Source organism: Labrus mixtus, chromosome 8, assembly GCF_963584025.1.
Source record: "Labrus mixtus chromosome 8, fLabMix1.1, whole genome shotgun sequence".
In the NCBI taxonomy this organism is placed as follows: domain Eukaryota; kingdom Metazoa; phylum Chordata; class Actinopteri; order Labriformes; family Labridae; genus Labrus; species Labrus mixtus.
Window position 1 is genome coordinate 3,782,362 of NC_083619.1, and position 21,957 is coordinate 3,804,318.

General features: G+C 39.7%; 1 protein-coding gene and 1 long non-coding RNA gene across 2 annotated transcripts in view; both read left to right on the forward strand.

The window, feature by feature from the left end:
• klhl20 (kelch-like family member 20) overlaps window positions 1-21,957 on the forward strand; it is a 147,159-nt gene that overhangs the window by 83,361 nt on the left and 41,841 nt on the right. The gene's annotated exons all lie outside the window — the stretch shown is intronic.
• On the forward strand, window positions 8,350-10,125 carry LOC132978444 (uncharacterized). Its single transcript, XR_009673919.1, has 2 exons — window positions 8,350-8,545; window positions 10,020-10,125. It is a non-coding gene; the product is annotated as an uncharacterized LOC132978444 (long non-coding RNA).

Below are 21,957 nucleotides of genomic sequence, written 5' to 3' on the forward strand. Positions count from 1 at the left end.
TTAAAGGACGATGGTTGATGGGGATGCGGATCTTATCACTGAATCTGGAGGACTAACTGTAAACATAACAATCCACAGAAAGAAGTCTGGTTAATTAGATATTTGTTTATTTTCCATGGGAAGAGAAAGGGGACAAAAACAGCTCGTTTTGACAGAGAAATATACAAAACTTAAGATAGCACATGAAGTAAACAGCTCACAGAATGCGGTATAAGGGATACTTTGGTGACCGGGATGAGGCTGGAAAAGCAGACCTATGTGTCTATCTGTTTCATGTGAGTAATAAAAGCTGACTCAGCTCATAAGAGAGCTACAGAGGCTACGTTGCTATAGGCACAGCTCGAATGTGGATTACAACTGGCTATTTGTTTAGTGAGAGATATAAATCGTTTTAATGTCAATTAAATCATTTTCAAATCAAAATTTTGTTTTATTTCCTACAGAGCGTGATAATGTAGAGTCAGCATGTTGTTACCACAGAGGAACCCTGCAGGCTAACAAAAGACCTCTCCATGTTCTTCCTGTAGGTCAGAGGTCATCAACTACATTTGTTCAAGGGTCAGCTTTTTTTTTTGGCAGACTCTGTGGGGACCGGACTTTAAAACGTGCTTGCACATAATCCTGCGAGCTGTCAAGCCCGATGTGAAGAAGTTGGTTTCACAGGGGAAGTTTAATTTCTCCCATTAAAGGCAGGGTTGGCAATTTCCTCCAGAAACACTTTTTCAGATTTTGGTTGAACTTGTCTTTAGGTCCTGACAGAAATTAATAACTCATGTTCTCTGAAAAAGGAACAAAGATAATCCATCATCTGTATCAGTTTGTAAGTCTGTAAAAACTTTGACCAATGTCTGCCACGAGGTACCAATCTGATGAACCAATCAGACGCCTCCTTGTCTCCCTGCTCGCTCTGTGCACGTGCCCACACTCAATGTGCGTCACCGATGACAGAGTTTATACTGTGAGTTTGTCATAAGCCGTTTTGAGTAATAAAATCGTTTTTTTTAACATGTATTTTGATACATTTTTGTGTTTACTTACAGCTGAATGAGGCATGAGCTGAGGTCCGCTTCTGGAGAAACGGCGCTCGTTCATGTCAGTGAGGGGGCGTGGCTTTTGAGGGAGCACAGAGGGGAGGGGGTGGGTGCAGACGGGGCACTGAGGGAATGCTACTTTCAAAATCATGCTAGTTTTCTAAAATTACCCACCCTGCCTTTAAACTGATGCTAGTATTTCAGCCTTGAGATTTTATTTTTATGTTTATTGTTAAATCACCCGAGATCATTTAGATTCTTCGGGCCAGATAAGACGTTTTGGGGGACCGGATGTGGACCACCAATGATCACTGCTGTAGTGGTTCCATTACTACTACCTCTCACTCGTAGCCCACCAAGAGCAAAGAAAAGAGTTTGACAGGAAAACATAGTTCAACATTGAACTGTGGATGCTGCTAGCCCGATGAGTGACTGGCTGCTGGAGAGCCAGAGGTTTCAATAGGATTATCTGGGATTATGGCTCCCATTTGATTTGGTGGGTTTGTTTGTAATCTCCCAAATACCTAATACTGTCCACAGTAGAACACAAGCACAGAAACAGTGTCAACAAAACACACATCACAATGAAACATGTCTCATTCAGAACACACTGATGTGTGTGTGTGTTGTATGGTTAATGATGTTGATCAAACTTCAATCACAGAATTTATACACCGATAACAAGCGGTGACCTCTGATGCAGAAAAGCAAAACACTGCAGTTACTCGAGTATCCTCTTTAGGTCCCATATCACAAAGATTATTTTTACAGCTGAAATAAAAATGTTAACAGCCTGGTTCAAAATTAGATTTGGTCTCAATAGCTAATTTATCCGTTTAGATTTTTATTAAACCTTCACAGTTCACACTGAGTTGATGACAACTGGAGCCACTGAAGCTGTTTGTAAAAAGGCTTAAGGTCGGCCTCATCTCCAACGCTTTCCAAAACTTAGATCCAAAGTTAGACATCACATTGCCAATATGGTGATGGCCATAGTTGACTACTACTGGCCTCTTCAGTAAAGAACGGGTGACGTCAGTGAGATGTACATACATGACTGTTATTGAAACAGCAATTAGCCATCACTTTACCAAATGTAATTATTTTACCAAGTAAATGACCTTTAAAGTGAAGCGATAATACACTCAGCATATTGACTGAAAGGCAAAAGTTCCCACATAATGGATAAGCTACTGTTACAGGAATTATTATTCGTTCTTTATTCATAATTCATTGAAAGATTCTGCAGTGTGTGCAGATTAAAGGCCTGTAATTATCAATCAATCTTTATTTTTATACGGACAATTCATAACAAATTTTACATCAAGACAGATATATACTGTTATCTTTACTATATACAATAATCATGAGTACAGCACTAAGAAGCATTTAGCAAATTTACAGTGGAGAGAAAAAACTTCTTTAAAGAGGTTTGAGATTGATTCATAGCTTCGACGCCAGCGGTAATGGAAAGAAAGAAGCTTATTGCTGTAATACATCCCTAACTGTTTTGCTTCAGTAAGATGTAGCAGGTGTGTTTACCTCACATTAGGTGGAAAACATGGAAACACTCATGATCATATTACACACATATGGACCAACACTAATGCAAACCAACATGGGGATGTCACATCTTTCTTCATCAATCAATCAATCTTGATCTTTATAGTGCCATTTTAAAACAAATGTAATCTCATGACACTTTACAAAAAGAGCAGGTGAAATAACTTACTCTGTTATTATCTACAAAGACCCAACATTAATCATCATGAGCACTAAGCAACATTTAGCAAAGCTAAAGTGAGAAGAGAGACCTTCCTTTAAAGACTTAATATGTGATTTTTCACACTTAAATATAATATAAATCAAGTATATCCTCTGAAAATAACTCTGTGAGTCATGACTGTCTACAATGGGTGTAACACCCGAGTCCCACTGTCTGTGATGTTTTCAGAGTTTTCAGAGTCCTATCTTCACTTTGTTTACATCGTTAGGACGGCCGGCTGACTCCTCCCCTCGTGTATAAAAGTTGTTTAATTGAGGGACTAGAGAAAAGAAGAATAACATACTGTACTCACTGCTTAACTGTGTTTCTAGATCACGCTCATTTCAGGTAAATTTACATGCAGTGTGAAGATACGAGCATAATAAAGATCACTAGCATTAGCATGCTAACACAACAATGCAGTGCGAGTTGTTTTGGTTTCATGCTGGTGCTCAAGGGCGACATCTGCTGGATCCAAAAATCACATATAAAGACTTTAAGAGGCAGAAACTTCTAACAGAAGCAGACTCATGATGAACAGACATCTGCTGAAACTGTGTTGAGATTGAAAAGTGGGATAGAGGGAGATGTAGGAAGGGGCGGCAGTAGCTCAGTCTGTAAGGACTTGGCTTGGGAACCGGAGGGTTACCTGTCCAAGTCTCGATGCGGACCGGATTATTGCAGAGTACTGGTGAGGTGCCCTTGAGCAAGGCAACTAACCCTCAACAACTGTGCGCTCCCTGCATAGCAGTGTGTAGCAGCCTCCTCACGCTGACATTTCTCCACTAATGCATGTCCACAGGTCCTGTTTGTGCATGTGTGTATTTTGGGCCTGTGTGTGTGAGAAGCATGTCTCTCAACAACAGGGTGTAAAACCAGAATTTCCCTCAGGGACTAATAAAGTATTTCAAATTAAAAAGAAAATTCAAAAGGATAGAGACAAACAGAGCAACAACAACAACAACCATCTCCACCAATGAGACAAACAACTCAGGAGCTCCCAGGAAGAAATGTGGTGAGTAGTTTACATGGTACATGAAGATTTACAGACGGCACATCTAAAGGTGTAGTGTTCAAAGATATTGAGTAATATTTATTGTGATAAAGTACTGATTTTCTTGAGAGGATCCGTTGATACTGTCGTATGAAATATAAGTCTTCATCAGATGTTCATTGAATCTCGTGTTTTGTTGTCGCTTTGTAAACTGTTGTTTTCTTTTCTGATGCTACAGCATCTGTCTCTGACTCAGAGGGGCGTGGCTTCAGGACAGTCATCCTCACCAGGTTCAAACAGAGGAGCCATGTCTCTTCATTCACAGACTGCGTCACTGCCCAGCCTTTTCTCAGTTTATCCTCCAATCATCCCGTCTATGGCTCCTCTGTCTCTCTGTCTCTCTCTCTATCTCTCTCTCTCGCTCTCTCTCGCTCTCTCTCTCATCTTCTCTCCTGGTCTGAGTGTTATGCAATAAGCCTGCATCATCTCCCTCTCTCTCTCTCTCATCAACGTCTTTGTTACTGTCTTAACAAAACTCAGTCTGTCACACCTTCTACCTTCTCTCCTATTACTTAGTCACATTTCCTCTATCAGTCCTCCTTCTCCTCCTTTTTCATTATTTCTGTCAGTGTTGTAACCTCACTCACCAGACAATCTTCACTTTTCTTTTTCTTTGAAAAGTAAAGAGTTAGAGTTCTCGCTGTCAGCCCTCTGCAACCATCACATATATGATTAATTAGACTTTGATGAAGTTAGGCAAGATGTTGAAAGTTAATCATTTTGAAATCAACAAACATCCAATTCACTTTAACTTCATGTTTATTTTTAAGTTCAGCTTCAGCTTAAAGATGGGACAACATACTTTTAATCTGTAATAGTAATCATTAATCAATGAGAAACAGGGTGAAGCTAGTTTTAACTACTTTACTAACAGTTTAGATCCCTGGTTTGCGACCTGTGGCTTGGGCCCCCTGAAAGGGTCATGAATAATTAACCATGAATGTAATTATAGGACGAAGTCTGAGTGACGTCACCCATCTTTTACTGCAGGGGGCGCTGGAGTCCCATCGTTGGCGGTCTCCATGCTGGAAATGATGTATCCCCCTAACTTTTAGCTGTAAAAACAAGAATTATGTGAATGGGTGTGTATATGACTTCTGATGCTTTTGCAGCCAGTCCCAAGTGGACACTTGATGAACTGCAGGATTTTCAGCTTAATTTTTCAACTCTGAGGGTTGCTGCTTGAGTAAAACGCAAAGAGCACTGTTTTCTTATTAGGGATCCATCCATCTATTGGCCATACTGCTTACAGGGTCTGGGGCCGATCCTATTTGTTACTGGGTGAGAGGGAGATAGTGTACCCTGGAAGCTGATCAGACTTTATGTGAGAGCAAAAATGTGTTCGCCTGAGCTAGTCCCTTATTTTTCAACCACACTAGCAATGTGTCTCTTACTGAAATAAAATAAAAATGTAGGGGCTGCTGTCGGAGTCTGTCATCTCTCAAAAGGTCGAGATCCTCAGCTCCTGCAGCTACATGTCAGATGTTTCCTCCAGCTGATGCCTCTACCATCAGTATGTTAAAGAGGACATATTATCCCCCTTCTCCACCTTTTCAAACAGTCCCCTGTGGTCTAAATGAAACATCTGTTCTGTGCTTTGGTCAAAATATAACATGAATCAAGCACCAGAGGAGGTTTGTGACCCTGTATAAACCAGCTCTCTCAGAACGCTCCGTTTTGGTGTGTGTGTCTCTTTAAATGCAATGAGCTCTCTTTCACCTCGCTCCTCGCGAGATGTGCCGACGAAGTGCCGACAAGCTTTGAGCTTCCAGGGCAACTTTTCAGCAAGCCCCCTCTGAAAAACATGGCTGCTGGAGACAACACAGAATCCCACTGTGACATCACAAGGAGAGCACATTAGAAATAGAGCATTTTTTTCTGCGTTGTAAGACTTATGCAGACCACAAACAAAGGACTGGATGGGTTTATTTCACATTTTGTGGGTCAGTAGACACTCAGGTTACCCAAATATATGTTCAAAAACACTATAAGTGGATTTTTCATAATATGTCCCCTTTAATGTGTGTGAATGTGTAGGTGTGACCTGCGGTGTTAAAGCACTTTGAGTAGTCAGAAGACTAGACCATTCACCATCCTCTGTAGACATTCCCTGACCAAAGATCTGTTCCTGATGGACTCCACCTCTGTATGGGAGTGCTGTGCAGGATTTAGGCCAGCTGTTGGAGTCTAAATCAGCAGAGTTTTTAGTCTGCATGAATCCAGAGGAGTTTAACTCTTTAACCATCTGATGACCTAAATAAAGAGAGAACCCCTGCAGAGCCGAGGATTAGCTGAGGGATTGACACACTGATATACTGGATATACCATATTAACACTGGTTAACAACTCCCATTTACACACACACACACACACACACACACACACGACACACACACACACACACACACACACACACACACACACACACACACACACACACACACACACACTTGAACAATAAATCGCATGACACACACTGAAATGTAATGTACAATGAATTGATGGCGAGCATGTTTAGGTGAAACATTAAGCATGCTTCCTTGTTTCCTTGTTTCCTTGAGTTTCCTGAGACAGAGCTACCAGTTAACTTCACATGAAATTAATCAAAACGATGTTCAGGAGGAGAGTTAAGCTTTCAGTGGTGTGCGTCATGGAGAGACTCGGGGTTGGGGGTGGGAGAAAAGAGATTTAGAAGAGAGAGTTTTAAGGTTGAAGGGGGATTTGGGGCGAGGCTGCACAGGGGGTGTCTGGGTTAGAGGGGGAGAAGAGGGGGAGATGAAGAGAGCGAGGCGTGTGTGAGGATTCACTGAGGCAGGCAGTGTGACTGTAACGACAATGAAAACTTTATTTACACGGAAAAACACAACACAGTGACAAAGTGGTTTACAGCACAAGTCAAAGGAAGTGAAAACAGAGTAATCAAACAGTGTGAATTAAGAAGAGGTGAAACTGACAACAGACCGATAGAAACGAGGTAAAGAAAGATTTACCTGTCGAAGGCAAGGCCAGATGATTAATATAACACCGTTCAACAACGAGACGTTTCCCAGTACTTTACACAAAGGGAAAAACAACACATAAGAGTTTTGTGTTTTGAGAGACTCATCCCCCCACGATGCACCGCAGGACGCCACACAAGTTCATCAGACTTTATAACTCCTCCCTTTGAGAGTCAGACACTTGGACACTGGACTCTTTGGACTTGTTATTTAACCTTGAAACTGTGCAATCTGTCTGCAAACCGGTCAAATCCTGTTCATACTGAGTCTTATCAATATGACGTGCAATATCTGTTTAACACAGCTCATTGTTAACAGTCATTACTGTAAGTATTGTTTTAATGTTTATTATATGTGTGTTATTAATGTTTTAATGCTTATTATCTTATCTTACTTGTACTTATTTATTATTTTATTATTTTATTTATTCTTTAATTTTGTATTTGTTTTGTGTTAAAGGCTTTATATGTGATTTTTGGATCCAGCAGATGTCGCCCTTGAACACCAGCATGAAACCAAAACAACTCGCACTGCATTGTTGTGTTAGCATGCTAATGCTAGTGATATTTATTATGCTTGTATCTTCACACTGCATGTAAATTTACCTGAAATGAGCGTGATCTAGAAACACAGTTAATTAGTGAGTACAGTATGTTATTCTTCTTTTCTCTAGTCCCTCAATTAAACAACTTTTATACGTGAGGGGAGGAGTCAGCCGGCCGTCCCGTCCATGTAAACACGCTGTAGATATGACACGGACAACGTCACAGACAGCGGGACTCATTGTAGACAGTCATGACTCACAGAGTTATTTTCAGAGGATATACTTGATTTATATTATATTTAAGTGTGAAAAATCATATATTAAGCCTTTCAACAGAGGAACTGTAACAACCCTATTTCCCCCTGGGATTAATAAAGTATTTCTGGTTCTGAAAACAAGTTGACCTGTTTAGAGGATTCATTTAAAGAGAAGATTCTGACTTTAATAATCTAAGTGAGCGTGATTCACAGAAAAGAGAAAAACACAGGAAACAGGAAACACATGGTTTCTCTCTTGTTGTCTAATGACAAGATGGACGGCAGCAGAACTCTGACTTACTTTGTGTTCATGAGGATGGGTTTTTTTTGCATTATGACATCACCCATCTGTTCCTGTAGGGGGCTTTGAGTCCCATCAGTGGCGGTCACCATGCTGGAAATGCTGGCCCTTTCCGAATATCCACAGTTCAGTATGCAGTGTGTACTTTTCAGTATGGAGTTTCAGTATACTGAACTTTCGTGGTCATTCAGTATGCATTTTTTGGGTCCACCTCAGTATACTGAACATTTCAGTATGGATACTAACTTCCGGGTTTCATGCAGTATGGATCGGATGCATGCTTTCAGGAAATGTATTGTATTTTACCACCCACAATGCTGTGCGAAATTAAACGTAAATCGACACTTCACGTGCGCCTCCAAATCAAAACAAAGGAGCGTGGATTCATTTGATCTTAATTTAAAGTCCCGACTGAAATCACTACTTTTAATTAACAACAGAAAATATAACAAATGTCTGCATTATTATAAAACCTTTCCCCCTCTATTTAAATAATGATTTCACTATTTAAATGTGTCTTTATTGGTTTATTTTATATTCTGTATATTACTGTCTTTACTTTGTACTTTTCTTTATGTACTGTATGTTTTTTTGGTTTTTTTTACATGTATTTATTGAGTTTTTACATTTTACAAAAAATACAATACATTTAACAAAGCATATAACAGTCAAACTATATATATGTATATAAAAAAAGAAAATCCACTCCCCCCACCCCAAAGGGAAAATATATAATTAAAGAAAAGACAGACCTAAAGACAAAACAAAATGCAAAAACTGGGTAACGACATTATGTAATCATACACAGCTTAGCATCACATCACATGGTATCGACAGTTAGGGACATATCACCTTCAAGTTACCAGAGTTTCTCCAACTTCACAGTCCTTTAAGAATGCAAGGAAGGGATTCCAGATCTCTTTGAATTTGGCTGATTTCTTTTTCATTGTGTACGTTAACTTAAGATAAAGATAAGATAAGATATACTTTATTCATCCCAGCAGGGAAATGTAGGTGTTCCAGCAGCCAGCATACATACATACACACAACACAACACATATATACATACATATCCCACCCATATAAAAAAACATGAGCCCACAATACAGTTTGATTTATGATATATGCAACTCAGGCTAAAGTTTAAAAGTTTAAATGTCTTCTGTCCTTACTTAAAGGGGAGTTGTTATAAAGTGCAATTGCAGTAGGTAAAAAAGTATTTTTAAATCTGTCATTTTGACAGAAGTGACAGTCTCAACCTTGACCTTCTGTTATTCCAAATAAACTTTGTAAATAGTTGCTTCATTTTTTAAAAGAACTGTGGTGGTAGGGGTAAAGTGATCGATTGAAATAGATATAAAGAGATTGGCATTGATGACCAACTATTCTGAATGTGTCAATTAATTTAATCAGATTAAGGATTGAGTTATTTAGGTCTGTTAGAAATAAAAGGGTGTCATCAGCATACATTACAATGCGATGTTCGGTGTCCAATACTTTTATACCTGAAATTGAGGGGTGTGACCGCACCGCTATCGCAAACGGTTCCATTGCCAAAACAAATAGCATTGGCGAGAGAGGGCACCCCTGACGGGTACCCCTTGTAAGTTTGAAAGGAGATGATATTAAATAGTTGGTGGAGACCTCTGCCATTGGGTCATAGAGTGTCTCAATCCATTTTCGAAAGTAGTTACCAAAGCCAAAGCGAGATAGCACATCCAATAAATAGCTCCACTTCACTCTGTCGAATGCTTTTTCAGCATCTAAAGACAGAATGGCAGTGTCAGGGGTTCCCTCCCTCGCATGTATCAAATTCAACACCCTTCTGACATTATGGAAGGCTTGACGGTTTTTCACAAAACCATTCTGATCTGGATTGATCACAGATGTAAGCACCGACTCCAGTCTTCTAGCCATTACTTTAGCGATAATCTTAGCATCTGTGTTAAGCAGTGAAATGGGTCTATACGATGTGCAATTGGTGGGGGATTTATTGGGTTTCAAAATAAGTGTTATCAGCGCGCTCCTCAGGGAATCTGGGAGACGACCCAGACTGTATGTTATTTAGTTATTTAATCTGTCTTTTACTTGATTTACATTGTGATATTGTTTTTTTTAACCTGACTGTATATGAGCATTACTCTTCTTGAATAAAGCTAAACAAAAAAAAAACAGGTGGATTTTACCCGGTTCGGGTAACGTAAATGACATCACTTCCTTACTGAATGAATCAGAAGAAGTAGGAACAAATATCTGCCTACTGTGCCTACTGAATAGTATAGGTACTAAACAGTATACAGCACGGATAGTAGGTACTGTCTACTGCCTACTGCCTACTGACAGATTGAGTATGTAGTTGGCAATTCGGATACAGCCGCTGTCTCAACCTAACTTCAACATAACGACAGGCTGAGAGCTGGAGCTGAGGCGGGTTGTAAGCCTCTTGACGTAAAATGTGAAAATGTGTCTAATGTCGACTGCATTCAGCAGAAATGTTAACACATTGTGTTTATGAGCTTTATTTGGATTATATATAAAACATCAGGCGTTAATTTGTTAAAAATGCTGATTCAAAAATATTTCATAAAAAATAAAAACAAACAGAGTAAACTTATTTTCTTTTACACTGGAAGTTCAAACTCTTTATTCCCTGCTCTGAGACTCTTTTCAGCATTTACTGAAGTTTTTTGTTGTTGTTTACGTCTTTGTTGAAATACTTATATTCTATCTGAAAATGTACCCAACATACAATATTAGTGTCTATATCTTTTATAAATCTGTTTTTGAGAATGTGCAAAAGAAAGTTATTGTCATGAACGGTTGGAATACAAGGAGATGGACCCAAGTGCAGAATAAACTAAAAGTATTTAATAATCAAAAAGGCCAAAGGCAAATGGCCAGGAGGCCGACCAAACACAGGGAACAGCTCTGGTGGACGGCCGGGAGGCCGACCTAACGGGCAGACTAGTTCAGGGGGAGGCCAGGAAGTTTCGTTCTGGCCTCCGACAGGGACACTGGAAACCACAGGACCTTGGATGAGGACACAGGAGTGTGCGGTGTCGGCAGGGCCTCTGACAAGGGCACAGGTGTGGGCAGGGCCTGAGTTGAGGCCTGGGTTGAGGCCTGGTCTGAGACTTGAGCTGAGGCCTTGGCTGGGTTGAGGCCTTGGCTGAGGCTGAGGCCTGGGTTGAGTCCTGACATCGAAGGCCCTGACTGCGTCTCCTCCTACCTCGAGTGCCAGAGAAAAAGGCAAGACAAGTCCCCTCCCAGGGAGAAGGCTTGTTAAAACCAAAAAAATCCGCTGGGTCCATAATTTGGTCGGTTCATTCTGTCATGAACGGTTGGAAAACAGTTATGAGCAAGTGATCCCTGCAAACATCCAATTTAGAAACACAATTTCAGTCATTAATATCCCAGTTTCCACTCTTAATATATCTAATTATACTTTAATGTGCATAGGAGAATACATCGCTGAATGAAATGCATAATGCATGAAGTGCAAAACATGATGTAAACATCACAAAATAATAATAAATCACCTTAAATACCTGAAGTATAACATTTTATACAACAGTTTTTTACCTTTAATAGTTTCTGTAGAATAAGCTGCAACTGTACATTGATTGTGTCGCCTCAATCCAGTAAATCTCCATGAAAGAATCGAATCGGTGTCATCGACTGACGTTCTCCATTTCTGAAGTGCTGTCTGAAGCTCCCATGGGTTCATGCCTTCTGTCCCCTCGTTAATTATTTGTGTATTGCTGCTCGTATCTGGTTGTGTTTATCAGGGTTTCCTTTTAAGACAGAAATTATCTTACTTAGATTGTTTGTCAAATATAATTCATTTGTCTCGTAAAAAGCAAAGGAGCAACGATAGACCACGTTGGGGATTGATGTTCAGATGCTCAAATGCTTGGGGGGCTTTTCTTTTTATCACTCACTGATTGTTTTCCCTTCATCATCAACTATTCAATACAAGTCATTGCTATCAACACTATCAGTTGACTTCTTACTCTTTAATTAGTGCTTGGAAATCATTTCTTCATTTCTACAAACAAAAACCAAACTGTGAACAATGAAGCGACCAAGACATCATGCATGGACACACAGCACCATCTAGTGAACAAAAGGCTTTTTGCACCTTCAAGAGGACTGTTACAGTGTTTCCCCTTCGTCTTCCTCCTTCCCTCTGAAAGGCCTCCTCTAACTCTTGCTCTTCCTCTGTGTTTTTGCTGCTCCATCTTCTTATTTTTTATGGTGATGCAATAACATGAAAAACATAACAAGTGACATAAAGACAAAAAAAGGGGGAAGAATACAACGAGGGAAACAACAACATTGAAGGTGTTTTGTTTAGAATATGGGTGCTCCATGTGTCAGAGAGAGTTAGATGAAATAAATAGAGGGATAAGTAAACAGAGGGATAAGTATCAGCTGAAGAGACTTATTAAATAAGCAAATTATTATAATAACAGAAATGAACATTTTGAAAAATGCAAAATGAGAAACAATAAATAGTGACTTAAACATCAGCTAGGGTGCACGTTCGTGCTGCGACCGGCAAGCAAGACACATTTTGGATTGTGTTTTCTGCCTGTTTGTATGTTTTTGTGTGGGTACTTTTTCGCACTGGATACTTTTTTTGAGAGAGAGATCGTTATCAAAAATGAATAGGGAGGAAAGGGGGTCAAAAGTGAGTAACTTCACCAAGAGTTAGAGTCACCATTCTAAAAATGCTGTCTGAACTTTTCTCTTATAGTCAACCTGACAACAGGCTGAGAGCTGTCAATCAGGTCAGCCACAAGCCTTACTGTGATAAGCACAACTGGTATCCTTCATTAAAATCCAAACAGATGAGTTATTGTTAAAATAAATCAATTGAATAAAACTCATCCCCCGCACAGTGTGAGGCGATAAGGCTTTTTTTTAATGGGTGGGTTTGTGACTTCGGGGTGTTTTGGATCTAACCCCTAGTGGACACTCTGGGAACTGCACTTTTCTGCACTTCTGCACTGGCTTCATTTTTCGACACCGTGTGCCACTCAGTTCAACAGGCATGAGACTTATTGGTGATCAGCGTGTTGCATTTTGAAGGCATGTGTTTCTTGTTGAACAAAGTGTGATAAATGATGCAGTTTGTGTTCAGAGAATTTCAAAAACTGTGACTCTGAGTGATGTTTGAGTTCAGCAGTTTAGAGTCATGTTGTTTTAATCCCATTCATACACTGCTGATGAAGCAGTATTGGACATGTTGCTGCAGGAGCTGGGGATTGAACCCTCAACCTCCCAGTTGAGAGCCAACAACTCTACCAACTGAGCTGCCACAACAAACATGAGCTTCAAGTTTTCAGAGCTGTGTTCATAGTTCCTTTTTTTGTCTGTATGAAATGGGGAAATCTGGAGTAACATCTAAAATGACATTTTCAAATTATATAACTTGTTGATTTCTGTTTTTGTTAAATTTCCCTCCATCTCCCCTCCAGGTTTCTGGGACCCCTTCGGCATCCCCTCCTGGAGGTCAGGAACCCCCACTGTGAAAAACACTGGCTTTAATTCATAAAAAGTAATTCATAGTTACAGAAATGTAAAAAGGTAGAATGAAAACAAAAGTAACAACTTTGTCCTACTCCTTTTCAAACATGTACTGTTTGCTTTGTTTTAAATATGGTCGCTTGAATTGTTGTTTAGCTTCACTGAAATGTTGTTTATTGTTCTTCTGATTAATTTTTTTGAAACTATGGTCAAAATAAAGATATCAATTAATCAATCAAAACGTCAGCCAGGATTCATAAGATTAAACCCTGAGCTGGTTACACGACTCAAGACGATACTGTACCGGATGATTGGCCAGAGAGGACGTCCTTTGTTACTCCTGCGATCTGATTGGTTACAGGTGTGCATTCTGACTTCAGGTGTGCATTATTTTAAATTGAGAGTATATGCTATCGTGAATATACTTTTTTTTTTTTTTTTTAAATGAGGAGTGGTATCAGTCTCTCCATGGTGATGTGAATGCATTCACTTGAAGACTTTTACGTTTTAAAGTCCTGACCCTCTTGCATCATGATGGACATTTTTGTCCATTTTGGTCAAATGTTTTCTCTTTATCTGGTCATCATTTTGTCTGTGTTAGTGCATATGGCACCATTTTTTGTAAGAAAGTGTCTCTCTTGACACATTTTGGAATGCACATTTAATTTTTTTTAATAGATCAATAGAACACTGTGAAACATGTTTACTACCCTCTTAAGTCATTAAGGACAAAAATGTCCACTTCCAAAAAACTGATATAAAAATACAACAGTATCATATTTTTAAATATTGAATAATTATCAGGAATTTAACCCTTTAAATGCCAGAATCATGTAATCAAATTGGCATTTAAAGGGTTAAATTCCTGATAATTATTCAATATTTGATAGTTTTGAGCAGGTCTGGAGTTGTTTAAGAGATTTATGGAAAAAAAAGTTGAAGAAAATATGAATCTGTTCTATTTTTATAGCAGTTTTTGTAAATTGGACATTTTCGCCCTCCAATGTCCAAACAGGGAACTACATTTTAAATCTGATGCTACACACAAACTAATAATGCATCCAAGTCAATATTTTGGATAATCTTTGACATATCCAAGACTGATTTAAAAAAAATCCTCCAGCCACCAAAAATTTGTTATATGGAAAATAACTAATTTCTGTGTTTTTTTCTTAAATAACAACAATGACATCAAGTCATCAAACTGGCATTTAAAGGGTTAAATTCCTAAAAATTATTGAATGTTTGGTAGTTTTGAGCAGGGCTGGAGTTGTTTGAGAGATGTATGCTGAAAAAAGTAGAAAAAAATATCTATCTGTTCTATTTTTATATCAGTTTTTTGGCATGGACATTTTGTCCTTAGTGACTTAAGAGGGTCGTAAATTAAACTGATGCCTGAGGGTTTTAATGGAGAATAAAAAAAACTTATTTAGTAGCAGTAATGTAGGTAATGTATTAGTAGGCTCTTTGATTTCTTGCTAACACATAGTAAGTTACTCTCTCACTAACTCACACGCTCCCTCTCTCTCTCTCTCGGCCTCTGACTCTTTCTTTCTGTCATCGTTCCATTCACTCGGGTTTCCTCTTTCACCTCCATGTTTGTATGATTTAGCCTCCAGGCTGTGCATGCTTCATTGTGGAATAAGTTGATGCTTTCTACTTTTCAGCACCTCCTTACTCTTTACATTTACTTAAGAGAGCAAATGGAAGGACACACATGTAAGCAGACAGACGGTGAGACAGATTTAAAATTTCCTCCTAAATGGGAGAAGGAAACGTATGACTGTGCCTGCCATTGTGTGACAAACAATCTGCTACTCTCACACTTCAGAGAGAAGAAACGATCATTACCACTGGCTTCAAAGCGCCTCGCTGACTGACTGTAAGAAAAACACAGACACAGGATGCTTTTAAGGTTTATTAGGACTTTTGGTCTCTACTGAGATCTGTGTTTAAAGGTGAACACTGGGACACGATATGAAGCTACCTGTGCAGATCAGCTAATGCATTATTAAACCAGAAGCCTTTATGTTTGTAATTCAACAGAGAAAACTAAATACAGAAGACACAGTTCAGTGCTACACAATATAATTATTTTGCACACATTCTGGGTGTTGCTCCTTATGTGATGTTGACTGCTCTTAAGGTCAGTCTTACACTTGACTACGCATGAAGAAAAGCCAGATGTGTCCTTGTGCAAGACACTTAACCCCCAGTTGCTTCCGCTGCATCGGCTGGGTGTACTGACAAACACTTTACACAGCAGCCTCTACCATCAGTGTGTGAATGTGTAGGTGTGACCTGCAGTTTAAAAACTTAATTAATTTGTGTGTACGCCCTCCATAGGCAGAGTGGCGCGTCTATAAGGGGGAGTGCAGAGCACACCTGGGAGGCAGACCGTCATTGACCACAGGCTCAGCAGTTGTGTTTAATTATATGAATTACATGTTTTTTAGGTCATTGGAGACACTACACATACTTTTTAGTTTACTTTGATTTGCAATAAAACTATCAGCAACTTTAAGAATCAACTCTCACTGGATTTATTTTGGATCAAGTCTGCGCGTTTGATGAACTGTTCCCGTTTCTTCCAAAGTGGTAAAAACAAGAAAATATTGGAGAGGTTACAGGACAAACCAGATTTTTGAGTTTTTGCTACTTCAGTCTGTTTTGGAAACTGCCTATAGAAACTGCATACAGTTTTCAAACAACAAATATCAAAAATACCCCGATGTGTACTGGTTCAGGAACAATTCACTGCATGCATCAGACCAGTATCTCACATAATGTTTCCCACAATGCAAAGCTCCAGCTAAGAGATCCAAATGACGGGCAGCAAATTGTTTAAATAAAATGCTATTTAAAGTGCTGACTGTGCAATACACATATATGTGCAAAGTTACTCTGTTGCTCTGTGAGAGAAGGAGGAAGGAGAGAGCAGGGCAGACCTCTCTCTCTCTCTATCTCTTACACACACACACACACACACACACAAACAGGCATGCTTTCTTGCTTGCTTGGAGGTAGTGCTGCTGTAAGGAGATCTGGGCTGGATCAACTCAGAGTTTCCCAGTGTGTGTGTGTGTGTGTGTGTGTGTGTGTGTGTGTGTGTGTGTGTGTGTGTGTGTGTGTACATCTGTAGAATCTCTTACTTTGGTGGAGCCACAGAACCTCCTGCTGTTTCCTGACTGTATTTATTTATGACAATAGAAAGGGTTCAGGGGTGAAGATTAAAGGAGCATGTTGGGGTTCTGGACATCGTCATGGTCATTTCAGTTTAAAGACTGAGACGTGCTAACATCCTTCATGCATCAGAGGAACTCAACACAGACACTTTCAACTCGCAATGAAATGTGTCTTACTGTAAAGAGCACGGTTTATACTTCTACGCCGTGATGAGCGACCTTTGTATAAAATTATATTATTCATCATTTTAAAAGTTTTAATCAGTGTTTTATTTTGAATTTTTGTACTGTCTTAAGCTGAGGTTACTTTACTTCCTGTTTGAATTTAAACCTGCTTTTATTTTGAAATAAAGTAAGGAACTTACCTTACTTGCTCTTTTGTAAAGTGTCTCGAGATAACGTGTTATGTATTGGCGCTATGCAAATAAAGACTGATGACTGATTGATTGATCTTCCGCTAGGTCGAAGGTTAACTTTAGCACAGAAACAGGAAGTGGTTATGGATCCCAAACTGACGTCAAACAGCTCAAAGGAACAGTAACAAAGGTCAATGTGTGATGTCATGAGGTCAATGTGTGATGTCATAAGGTCAATGTGTGATGTCATAAGGTCAATGTGTGATGTCAAAAGGTGGATATTACTTTGGACTGGTCAGCTGAGCTGTCTGAGAGTTTGTTAAAGTGAAATGAGACATTCAGAGATGCAGCAGTGTCCTTCTTTTACATCACTGAGACTACAGGGAGACTCTGAGGAGGATGATCTACGGTGAGCCTGAAGGGACAAAATAGCATGAGATTAATGTATTAATTTCCAATCTTAATTAGTTGCGATTAACTAGCTAATGTTGATGCCTATAGTTTTGGACTTCAGGATGAGGAAAAGAAACAATAGAAAGGTGACAATGGGTTTTAAATTTCTACAAAATCAGAGCAGTTTGCATTTTAAAGAGTATTTCATCTACTTACATCTAGTGTTTCTCGACTTTGACGTACTCACTGAAACACGGACAATAATACTGAAAAAAAACTGAGAGCCGAAAAAAAAAAGAAAAACAAACTAGCAGCCAACGTGTGCAACAAAGGGAGAAATAAAATAAGACTCTGACCCTGGGCATGATCACTCAGTCATCAAACACACACTTACAAGCAGGCAGGGTAGGCACACACACACACACACACACACACACACACACACACACACACACACACACACACACACTCTAAGCCTATAGGTCTATAATGATTTCATCATGTAGCAGGATATCCTACCAGCACTATATAAACACTCAGAGAGGGCCCAGAGGTCTCTCCCGACTTCCTCTCCCCTGTATCCCTTTCTCCCCTCGTCTCCTTTACCCTCTGAACCCAAGACACGTCGGGTCGTTTCAAACTGACAGCAGCAGTAGCCGGTGTCTGGAATCTTTCTTGGATTTGTTTAATCGTACCTCACAGACCTTAATTCATTTAAAATTATTACAGTAATGCCTCCCATGTTGAAAGGTAAATTGACTTGAAATGTGTCTGATGACATTACAACCACAGCCACCAACATGAGTCGATTCTATTGTGACCTTAATTTATCATGTTGTCAAAACTGATCCTTGTCTTGTTGCTAAGGAGGCAAAGTCCTGGGTGCACTGAAAGAGAGGCCTCAATCCACTCCCCCAGCATCTCCAAAATATTACACCAGAATGGATGCACCTTAGCACATTCCCAGATCATATGTGTGTTCTTACACTTCCAGCCCTCATTGCTATCAGCAATTTCCATCTAGCTGGTGTCCAGTGATATCTGTATAATATTTTATAGTGAACATGTTTCTCCACTGGCCTCTCTGAGGTTTTTGACCACGTTTATAAGAATATCTAAGAACCCCTCATCTTCAATAGTGGAGGTTGTTAGGTTGTTTTTATCTGAGATGAATTTAACTCATTGGTGCATTTCATTTCCATACACTGACAACACTGACACAAATGAACAAGCCGAGAATAAACCCACTGTGGTCTGAGGTCACCTGCTGCTGCTTTTGCAAAAGTGTGATATGTTTTTCTGTAAAAAAAAAAAAATCTGAAGTGGATTCTCAGTTAGTGCTGGGCATCGACTTTCAATTTCAATTATGATTTGGGCTTCCCATGATCATGAAAAAAAATGGTGAATGACATTTTCACTATCACTGTGCTGCCGCTGCAAAAATGAAAAAGAGAGAAAGTCAAAGAGGGGGGGGGGGGGGGGGGGGGGGGGGGGGGGGTGGGGGGTAGTAGCTCAATTCTTAAGGACTTGGGTTAAGTACCAGGGGGTCGCTGGTTCAACTTCTGGCACAGACTGAGTATGAATTTGGGACTGTTTGCTGAAGAAAAAAACAAATTACTCCATAAGTACTGCCAATTTGCCCTTGTGCAAGGCTCTGAACCCCCCACTGCTCGGGATGCCTGTCCCACTGCCTGTCCCCCCCCCCCCCCCCCCGACTCTGCAGCTCTCTGTAAATGCATCTTTAAAGGTCCGGTTTGTGCTGTCAGGCCTTCATGTGTGGTCATAATTACAGAAGGATAAAGTTCAATTCCTCTCAGGATGAATTCAGTTTTTCAAATTAAATTCAAAGTTTCCTGACTAATTCATTTCAGAATTTTTCTGGCAAACAGATCAGAAAAAACTAACAGTAAGGACGGAAGTGTCAGAGGGAATAGAAGCGCCCACGCCCACTGCAGTCAGGATGTAAAGGGTAATATTACATGTTTACTCTTCATCTTCTGTTACAATGAAACAGGGACAAGACTCTACCGTTTGAGTCCATTTGAGTCTTTTCTTGACAACTTAGTGATACAAGAGTGAAAGGCTAAATCCCTGGGCACGCTTATAATCTCCATCTCAGAGAGCATCCAGCCATAACACTGAAAGGTCCCGTACAGCCCCGAGTGAGATAAGAGGAAACACACGCAGAGAGAGCTATAATGCACCGATGTGACAATGTGTGGCCTTTTTAAGATATGCACACACACGCACTGTAGACACACACACACACACACACACACACACACACACACACACACACACACACACACACACACACACACACATCCCATATAACCCTTATTTACCATTCAAGTGTAGCAGTGTGTTCTCTGTCTGAGCCTGTGAAGAGATTATCTCCAGTGGCTGCGATGGCAGTCAGTCAGAAAGACAGAAGTAACACGTACTTTAAAACCCACATTTAAAGAAGCTGCTGTAAAGTGTCCATCAGTATTAACTCATCCATTCATACACATTGACACGCCTCTGAAGAAGCAGCAGGAGCAACTTGGGGTTAAGTATTTTGGAGAAAGCAACATGTGGCTGCAGGCGCTGGGGATTAAACCACCGACCTTCCGGTTGAAATCAGAATCAGAATCAGAATCAGAATCTGGGTTTATTGCCTCGTACATTTACACATACAAGGAATTTGACTTTGTGTATTGGTGCTAAACAATTAACAAGGAAATAAAGCAGAACTAGCAACAACTTAAATAATACAGTATTAGAAGATATTACAATATATAAAATAGAATTAAAAAATGTAAAAATAAAAAACACAAAATGTACAGAAGGTGCAATGTAGGAGCTGTGCTGACGTCCATGTTATATTGTTGAATTCAGAATAATTTGAATTGCAAAATCCCATTATTTTAGCGAAAATTTAACATACTGTATGCACTGGCAATTATCAGCATGTTGTCATTATGTTTCCATCAAACTATGTTTGCAAGTTCAGTAAGTTGAGCTTTGGGAAAAAGTTAAGGGGCTTAACTCTCCCGTTTGTAGATGCTTGGCTTTTCTTACTTGATCTGTAATGGCCCTGCAGCGCTTAAATAGGGCTGTTATTTCACATGATAGACAAACAAAGGTAGGTACTCGTGTGTGAAAATGGTTTGATTGGTTAAATAATCAGAAGATAACAATGCATACAATGGGTCAGACCAGTCCAGCAGATCATAGAGTCAGATGTAGCTGGATGAAGAACAAAGGGGTCCGTCAGCTAAGTTAAATACAAACAATTTCTTAATGAGAAAAGCCTCAAATCATTTTAAGTGTTCTGATCAAGCTTCAGTCGCTTCCCCCTGCCAGAACCTTCAGGGCCTTTTGTTTGTGTACCACCCAGCCAAGTGACCGGACGTTTACCTCCATTACCTCGCTATGTTTACCTCCACACTCTGCCCAGAATAACCTGTCACTCAGCACCCGCTATTCACCCATTTCCTCCAATGGCGTGACTGTGTGGCACGAGGAGGCGGGAACTGTATTAAAACAGGATAGAGTGAGGAAAACAAGATGTGACAGAGAGGAGGGTTTCACAAAGGACAGGAAACACAGAGACATGTTTCAGGAGAACAGGGGAGAGAGATGGAAGGGGGAGATAGAGGGAGAGCAGGGAGCTGAAGTAAGTCAACGGGGGAGAAAAGAGAGGAGTGAAGAGACGGCCAGAGAAAAGGAAAAGTCAGACTACAGAGAGGAAGTACAGAAATAAATAAAATAAATAAAAAAACAGAAAAAAGAAGCAGATTGGAGGTTCCACTTTTAACTACAAAGTGGTTTTGTTGTCATTATGATATGATATACTAACAGTAGGGGCCGGCTCTGAGTGCCCCGGCAGATGAAGTGATGAAAGTTTTCTAACAACAGAAGTGAGTCAAAGCTTCGGGGTTTTAACAGCACAACTCGGCGGGCTGACAGACGCAGCTTTGATGTCGAAGTCTGATTCTTCAGCGTGCAGAGCCGAGGACAAACTGAAGAGTATTACACTCACTTTATCATCACAAACACACAACTGTGAGAGGGGGATCCAACACAATGTGCACAATAAGTATATAATATAATATTCTCAATCATTAAAATGAATGTCACTTCAACATTTTTTAAATATTTATCTTCTAATAAACGTCAGAACATCTGAAATGTTGATGCTCCAATTTTAACTTCCTTCAAGCACATGCAGTATGTTGTTAGTGTTAACCCACTAATATTCAAGTAGCCACCAACCAATAGAAGCAACACGTTCTCATACCTACACTTACCAGAGAAAACACAGGATAGCGTTGTGTATAAAAAACCAAAGGTAAGGGCAAACATAAAGAACAGGTGTATTTCGGTAAAAGGGGTTAACTTGTGGAATACTTATGCCATGGAATTAAGAATGTGTATTTCACTTTCCAGATTTAAATTTTTGTTTAAAAAAATGGTGTTTAACAAATATAAAAAGTCGGTTTGATTATTATTGTGACTTCTGTTTTGTTTTTTGTTTGTTTCATTTTTTTTGTTT